General features: G+C 48.2%; 1 long non-coding RNA gene across 1 annotated transcript; it reads left to right on the forward strand.

Annotated features, from left to right (window-relative positions):
• The first annotated feature begins 2,453 nt into the window (after positions 1–2,453).
• On the forward strand, positions 2,454–4,061 carry LOC134758412 (uncharacterized). The gene is made up of 2 exons (XR_010133587.1): positions 2,454–2,619; positions 3,911–4,061. It is a non-coding gene; the product is annotated as an uncharacterized lncRNA (long non-coding RNA).
• The last annotated feature ends 4,814 nt before the right edge of the window (positions 4,062–8,875 follow it).

The following is an 8,875-nucleotide window of genomic DNA, read 5'->3' on the forward strand; positions in this document are numbered from 1 at the left end:
CTTACACTGAAGAGAAATTGCATGACTTCTCTGGATTTTAGTTTCACCACGTGCACAGTGATGGAGGTTTATGCCTTACAGAATTGTAGAAACTTTAAATGAGAGACTCATGTAAAACCTTCTGAATGACATTATGAACAAAAATTTCATCAGCTGAAGGTTATTCGAGGATGTGGATGATGCTATCTCTGACATGGACCATGGATGGGGGGAACCTTAGATAAAGACCACTCTGAATGTCTCGTCCGCATTTGAGTGTAATGTCCCTTATGCCATCTACCCAATCAGGGCCCTACTGCCACTTAAGGGGTAATTTCCCTTTCAATCGTTAGTTGTTCCAGCACCAAGGAGCTCAGCCTGAGTTGAGGCACCTCAGTCAGGAGGCCAGGATCCTTGGGAGATTGACAACAGGAGGATACTCACATCTGAATACTCCAGGCTTCCAAGGGTGTCTTTGTCTATTTGGCTACTATAACAAGATACCTTAGATGTGTAAATCACTGAGCGATTTGTATGTAATAGAAATATGTTTCTCATAGTCTGGAGGCTAAGTCTAATATAAAGTCACCATAGATTCAGCATCTGGTAAGGCAGATTCAGGGTCTCTTCATCTCACCTTCAGCTCCATAGATGGCATCTTATTGTGGCATCATCACGTGGCAGAGGGGGAAACACTGCACTCAGTGGTGAAAGGGGAGAACAGTATGTCCTCGCATGATGGAAGGTGGGAACACAGTGCCCTTACATGGTGGAAGGTGGGAACACCATGTCCTCACATTATGGAAGCGGGCAACACTGTGTCCTCACATGGTAGAAGGGGCAATACCATTTCCTCACACAATAGAAGGCAGGAACACTGTGTCCTCACATGGTGGAAGGGGCGATACCATGTCCTCACATGGTGGAAGGCAGGAACACCATGTCCTCATATGGTAGAAGGAGAAACACCATGTCCTCACCTGGTAGAAGCAGGGAATGCCGTGTCCTCACATGGTGGTGGCAAAAACACCTTGTCCTCACATGGCGGAAGGGGGAACACCATGTTGTCACATGGTAAAAGTGGGGAACACTGTGTCTTCACATGATGGAAGGGGGAAAACTGTGTACTCACATAGCGGAAGGAGGAACACTGTGTCCTCACATGACAGAAGAGGGGACCATTGTGTCCTGACATGATGGAAGGGGGAACACCATGTCCTCAGAGGGTGGAAGGAGGAACACTGTGCTCTCACATGTTTGAAGGGGTAGAAGAGCAAAAGGGGTGACACTGTCCTCAAACCACTTTATAAGAGTACTAATCTCATTCATGGAGCCTAATTATTTCCCTAAGCCCACTCTTCATGCTTTTGCATTGAGGATTAAGTTCCAACATGAAACATCAAAACCATAGCAAAGGTCTTCTAAGTCACTATTTCACGAAGAAGAAAAAAAGGGGGCTTTGGAATCATCCAGTGTTGGATCTAAGTCTTTGCCCCATCTCCATGGTCTGGGTCTCGGCCAGCCTGCCCAGACCACGCAGTTGGGTGGTGTCAGAGCTTTGTCCGTTGGTGCCATCCAATCACTCCAGGCAGCCTTCTCAATTTTTTAAAACTTATCATTTAATACACTTTATTTTAGAGCAGTTTTAGGTATATAGAAAAATTGCACCGAAAGTACAGAGTTCACCACCATCTACTTTTGAATGCTGGTGACCAATACCAACCCTAGTGGATTCTTATAAGAATTAAAAAAAACAATATTTGCAAAGTGCCTGGGACAAAAACTGGTTCAAAACAGCCTCAAAAGCCCTGTTCCTCTTCTTTTTTTATTTTATTTGTTTGTTTTGTTTGTTGGTTTTTTTTTTTTTTTTTTTTTTTTTGCTGCCGCTGGTACTGTGGGAAGATAGGCTGCTGATCACATCTTACGCTGCCCCAGGTCTAATGGACACTGATACACAGTCATGGCCAGTCACCTGGGAAGCCAGTGAGAAGATTTGCACACCCTCAGCTTTCTGTGCACCCTAAATGGGAAGAGGGTAGAAATGAAGCCCTACTGTGAATACTCTTTGTCTTCTCTCACCCATCCACCATCCTAAGCAATACTTAGGATCCTAAGCAAGTATTTAGGATTATTACCTAGTGCTCAATCTCTTAACAGGGACTCTTTTCAGACCTTTGTTTTCTGTGGTTGGTGTGAGCGAAACCACGAACCCAAGGATCTAGGCCACTAGACATGCTGCAGCACCTCGTGGTACTAGAGTTAGCCCATCTCTGCATAAAAGCTGGGATTCAAACAGGAGGCAGAGGTTGCAAGAAGGTGAGGACTCCTCAGGAGGGAAGAACCACCCATATACCATGGTGGAAGCATGGCCAGGTTTACAATAAGAAGCTGATAAGGGAGTAAGGAAGTCTCCAACTAGGACTTCAGGACATGTATAGTCGAGGAAGTTCATTGTATCCACCCCTGTTTCCAGGTAGAGCCACACCAGAGAGTCTATCAGCAGCTCCTGCACTGCATCTCCCTCTGCTGAGCAGAAGGATGGGAGATGGGAGAAAGGTGGTCCAGAACCTTTACACCAAGAGGTGCTTGTCTTCTTGATCCTGTCCTCCCACAGTCCCACACCCTCTTGAGAGAGCCCAGGTTGGTACTGCAGGAAGACTCATGACAAACCCAGGGCAAACTGTGGCAGGGACCATACATAGTGCCCAAGGTTTTCCGGAAAGTCATATATGGGAGATGTCATTTTTAAACCTTTAGGATTCATAAAGCTCATAGAACAGGCATCTTGGGAAGGGCTCTGAGCAGCACGCTAGAATTTCAGCAGGTGCGAGTGAGGGTGAGGAGCACAGAGAGAAAACTAATTTCAGGCAGAGGGATGCAAGTGAGCAGAGAAGTGGTTGACCTAGGGTTTGGGCCAGCATGGCTGAGGGAGACTGAGGGTCAGAATAAGAAGAGGCTGGAGAGGGCTGGGTTAGACCTTCTCAATAGCTTCACCCATCAGAGCCCAAGTAGCCCTCACCAAGGGGGAATGGAAGGATACTACACATCTGTTCGTACAACCAAGTGCGCTATCCTAGGAGAAGGGAAGAGCTGAGGCTGTTTTCCTAAGACAATCCCCAACTGTGACCTCTTAGGGTCACTCCCTGAGACACAGAGGTTGGGAAGGTTTTGAGATGATAGACATTTCTATTTCCACTCTACAGGAATTTGAGTTTGAATCCACAGGCTGAGGCTGAAAATTAGGCTCAGATTAGCACAGGTGATGAGAAAGGTGGCTTTGGTTCAGTTGTATAATGTGCACTAGACAGTCCTCCCAACATGCACTCACACACACACACTGCCTGATACCCCCAAGAGACCCCTACACAAAATCTGCAAAAGATGCCATGGCCTATTCCTTTGCGGGTTTCTATCCACCCATGCTGTCCTCAAACTCAGCATCCAGAAAACAGGTCCTATCTCCCTCCTCTGCAGCATAGTCAACACTTCTGCACTGTTCCCATGTCTGGCTTTTGTCCTCAGAAGTATACACACCAGTGACATGGCAGAGGTGGTCGGAATTCACCACCTGCTCAATCAGACAGGCTCCTCTTGGGAAGGCTTCTGGAGGAGAGGGGTCAGGAGACATCTCAGTGATGGAGAACAGCCCCTGCCCAAGTGTAAGGACAGCTTGGGGAGGTGTCACAGAGTACAACCAGGCCATGTGTACCCTGTAGAAATGTGGCTATGAGATTAGAGTAACAGACAAGGGGAAGCAGGAACTGAACCAGAGCTGGAAAAGGCGGGGGTCTGCAGGATTTAGACTCAGAGTGTAGGTGTCCTGGGAGTGCCAGATCTTCCTGCTTCCTCCAATCAAATGATCTTCGTGGTCTGGTCTGGATAACAGACCTCACTGTAGAGAGGAGTGACAGACTCCTTTTTTTTTTTTCAGATGTTGTTCACCGATGCCCTGGAATACAAGACAGAGGGTTGTTGGATCAGCTGAGGGATCAAAAGGATGTGGAGGGACCCACAGAGCCAATACCCACTGACATGCACTGCTCATTAATTCCTCTAAATAAAGTGCCCAGCACTACATCACACCCAGATGTCAATTTTCTTAGTAAATACTGTTGATTGTCCAGATATAGATAAACAGGAAGTTGGGCCAGAAATGGCAGGTCCCAAAATTGGAAGCCCAAGGCTGGGCAGAGAGACCTGGGAGTTCCTAGGGTGGCCAGTGTCCCAGTTACTCACCTTGTCCTTGCCCTTCTGTGACACTTGCTGGCTGAGCGTTTGAAAGGAGATGCCACCATCATTGACCCCCTGGTTCTCCTGCAATCCTCCACCTGAGACAAAATCAAAGCTTGAATCCGTGTCTTGAAATCGTGTATGCCACCCCACTGCCATGAACCCCAAGGCCAAGACCACACCCATCATCCCTTCTGCAGAGTCCACTCCCTGGGAGCAAAATTCAGAGAAATAGAGCTGAGGTTCTAGTGAGAACCTCTAGAGTGAGGTTCTAGTGAGGTTCTAGTGAGGTTCTAGTGAGGTGTCTGGGCAGGTCAGGAGAAATGCAACTTGCGCCTTTTTCTTCCCATCTTCTTCTTCTTCTTCTTCAAAAGGTAGAGCCCAGCTCCCAGTACCAACAGCACACCCACAACAGCCCCTAGGATGCCTGGCAGCAGTCTAGCCATGTCCTGTTTGTGTGAACCTGTTCCTGTCACATGGGGAGAGTGGAAAATGTTAAGACAGGAGATAATTTGAGATACAAACTACCAAAGGAGAGACAGAGAGAGAAAGCAGGTGGAGCAGTGGGAAGGAGCCTGGTGCAGAAGCTACAGAGGGAGGAGCATGGCAGGTCCATTCATTCAACCGGTTAGGAGCTGCTGCTTGGTACCAGGGATGCGGAGATGCACAAGACAATGTCCACAGCAGCCCAGCACCCACGAGGGAAGACAGAAAATACCAACTGCCAGACAGAGGGATCGTAGCTGTGATACAGGTTTCCACCTTGTACAAGGTCTTCAGGGAGGGCCTCCCAGAGGAAGTGCTGGCTAAACTGAGGCTTGAGGGGCTAATAGGAATTTCTCAGATATTCAGCCTGGGGCATTCCAGGAAGGAAGAGCATCAAGTTCAGGAAATGGCTGAGTCAAAACACCAGCCCTGGGAGTTGCCGGCACCCCACTGCAGCAGGAGAGGGACAGGGCAGGGAGAAGCTGTGGCAAGGAGAGTCAGACGGAGGCAGGAGTCTGTGCCCGGAGGGACTTGTGGTCATGCTAAGTGCTGAACACTCCAGGATGGGGGTGAGGGAGGAGGTGGCAAGCGGTTTAATGTGATGCTGACACATCAGATCCCCCAGTGGCTCTTGGAGGGAGGGTTGGAGAAGACAAGGCTGCATACACGGTATCAGGTCATATATTCATTCAGTGAACACTGATTGTGAGCAAATGTTGCCAGCAGCTTTGCTTGGCACAGGGATTCAAAGGAAAATATCAAGATGTTGCAGTCTACTGGGCAGACAGTGACATAAACACGTCATTACTACTCACTGTTTGGGCCACGGACATCTCCCTAAGGAGGTGGGCCTGAGTGCAGAAGCAGATACATCATTTTCAGGGCACTGTGCAATGCAAATTTAAAATCCCTTGATTAAAAATTAAAAACTGGCAGGCAGCAATGGCAGTGTTTTAACCCATTGTAGAATGCTGCTGACTGAAGAACCCTGTGTGACTGCATGTGTCTTGTGCCCATAAAGCTGGCCATGGCCGAAAGGAGTACGTGGAAAGGAATAAAAAGGGAAGTGTTGGACACTAGGTGTGGGAGGGCTGATGGAGTAAGAAACAGCATGTTCAGAATCTGAGAAGCTTACAAGAAGCAGAACATATGTTCGGAAATAAAAGCAAGCAGTTTGGTGCAAAGTGCACAGGTGAGGCCAGAAACATGGGCAGAGAAGAATCTGAGACCTGAATTCCGTGGGGGAGTAACTGGAGGCCAGATCCCACAGATGACACAGACAACCACCCAATCTTACCCACTTTTCCCAAAGCCCACTCTGGATGTTCAGTGGAGGATGGATGGGGTGGGACAGCTCCCAGAAGGCTGCTGTCTGAATCGGCAGGGACATGGTGGGGGTGTGAAGAGGAGGGTATGGATGGGAGAGATGATTAAAGGCAAAGTAAGGTGTATGTGACTCCCACACTGCTCTGTGTGGTGAGCAGGTAGAAGGTGGTGCTAATGCTAATGGTGGAGAAGAGACCCCAGAACCATTAGACCCCAGTGCTACCTGAGCTCGGGCAGCCTCTCCTATCCTGCAGGCTACACTCACCACTCACCTTGGGCACAGACTTTCCCAAGGTCTAAAGTAGCAGCTTTCTGATCCACCTGGTTGCTGACCACGTAGTTGAGATTGCTGTTCGGCTGGCTCAGGGGCAGGCTCCCAGGCAGGGTCCAGGGGTTGGGGGCTGGTCCTGGTGTTTCTCTCTGCTCCAGCTCTCCAAGGAGTCCCTTGCTTTCCCAAGTCATATTCAGGTCCTCTGTGGCCCCTGGAACTCTACACTCCAGGGTGATGTTACACAAGCCTGGTGTAACAGTGACTTTGCCAGGAACTCAGGGTGAGGCACAGGCTCTGGTGCAGAAGGGGACAAAAGAGGGGAATCTCACATGTGTGGAGAACATTGCACATCACACTTTCTCATCATTTTCCCATTGCAGCCACAGCAAGCAAGTGGGTGTATTCTATGGATGAAACACAATTTGCCCAAAGCTAAATACTGAGCAAATGAAATAAGAAGGGAAGCCACTGAGTTTAGCTCCATGTTGGTTCTCTAGATTCAACATGTCTTAAAACCATCCCAAAGAAAATAAAGGCAAGAGTCTCACTTCCCAAGGCACAGAATTTTCAGGAAATTGAGGTCTTTTCAAGAAGAAGAAGGAGTCTCGGGAAGATGGGCTTGTACTGGCCCAGTGTCCTTTCCCTGAATCTCCAGCTGAGGCTATGCCTGTGACTGCACAGCCTTTATAGGGCAGGATGTCAGGTCAGCTCTGGGAGGTCAGAGAAAGGCTCATGCTCCCAAAAGTAGACACATCTGTGGGAGATGCGGTGATAGTGACTGGGAACAATGACTCTGAGTGTGCTTAGAAAGTGCCACTGAACCTGTGGTGCAGACAGAAGAGAAAAATCAGATTCACAGGCCAGCCTGAGAAATCACGTGGCACCTAAAGCTCAGAAGCCACCCTCTCCATGGCAGGATACTTCCCCATGCAGAAAGGAACTTTAGTGAAAGAAAGAGTTGGCTAAATGAGGTTTCTAAGATGTGTTGTGGTGTAAACTTTCTCCTACACATATGGAGTCTTTGAGATGTGGATTTGTGGCAGCTTGTGTGACTGAGTCTGGCCTCAGGCTGGGGCTGGGTGAGAGGAGAGGGGACTGAGAGGACTCCATTCACAAGGATTCCCAACTGTGGTAGGCAGAACAGTGGCCTCCAAAATGTCCAGGACCCATCCTGGTAACCTGGGAATAGGTTAGGCTGTGAGGCAAGGGGAATTAAGGTCACAGATGAAATTAAGTTTGCTAATCAGCTGATCTTAAAATAGGGAGATGATTCTGACACTTCTAATAGAACACTAACATCAGTGTTCTATTAGGAGATACAGGATGATGGGCACGAGCCATGGGATGCCAGAACCCACCAGCAGGTGAAAAAGGCAAAAGAATGGGCTCTTCCCTGGAGCACCCAGAAAGAATACAGCCCTGCCACCACCTTCATTTTAGCTCACAGAGACTTGTGTCAGGCCTCTGGCTTACAGCACAGTAAGATGATAAATTTGTGTTCCTTTCAGCCAATAATTTTTGGCAATTTGTTCCATCTGCAATAAAAAACTACTAAACAAATTAAGTAACATTAATCATATATAGGACAGTTAATGTTATTGGAAAAATTGCTATTTTGATGAATTTCCATTTCCTCTCCCAAAACACTGAAAGAGCTTCATTCCCTGGTGTGAATCTCAGCTCTGCTCTCTATCTCTGGGGACCTCATGTGCCTTATTTTTAGTGAAGAAAATGGAGTCTGAAGGCTGGTGTCTGAATGGAACCTTGCATGGGGCCTATGTGACACTCTAGAGAGAAAAAAAGCAGGTAAGCCAGAGGATGGGGGAGGGACGGGTGTCACTCACCATAGACAGTGAGGTAGAAAACCTGGAAAATCCCCTCTCCCTTAGTAGAGGTGATGACGGCAAAGTACTGCCCACTGTCCTCAGGGGCCAGGTTCTCAATCCTCAGGGATGATATGTTGGGTACCTGGACCCTCTGCTTGAACTTGTCCTCCAGCCTCCACCAGGTTGGAGAGTTGGCCCCCCTGTGGACTCGCAGCAACCATGTATGATTTGACAGAGTACCCAAAGCCCATAGAACCTCCTCCAACTACTCTGAGCCTCTCAATCACATTAAACAAGACAGAACCTCCTCGGATGCCCTTCAGATGAATGCAGGTTCCAGAATCCTTCACTGCAGAGCCAGGCACTCCAGAAGTGTTGGCTGCAGTGCTGCAAACACCTAGGGCATGCAAACAGGAAACATGAGTATTTCCTTATCAAGAACAAATAAGAAAACCACAGAACTTTGGGTCAGAGTCACAGAAGTCCATCCAAAATCCTCCCTTCATTCTGGGAGGGCTGCCTAGCATAATGGACTTGAATCAAGTCTGGAATCAAGTCCTGGTTCTAGTGGAGTGTGATCTAGAGCAGGTTGCTGAACCCATCGATCTTCAATTTTCTTACCTGCCCCATAATGACAGTAAGGATCAAATGAGCTCCTAGATCAAAAGCATGAAAGTGATGGAGTGTCCCTTCTGTCTGGCTCACACCCTCTGTCTCCATCAGTCTCTCCTGTTCCGGCTGATGAAGCCTGATACCA

Source organism: Gorilla gorilla, chromosome 1 (assembly GCF_029281585.2).
Source record: "Gorilla gorilla gorilla isolate KB3781 chromosome 1, NHGRI_mGorGor1-v2.1_pri, whole genome shotgun sequence".
Lineage (NCBI taxonomy): Eukaryota > Metazoa > Chordata > Mammalia > Primates > Hominidae > Gorilla > Gorilla gorilla.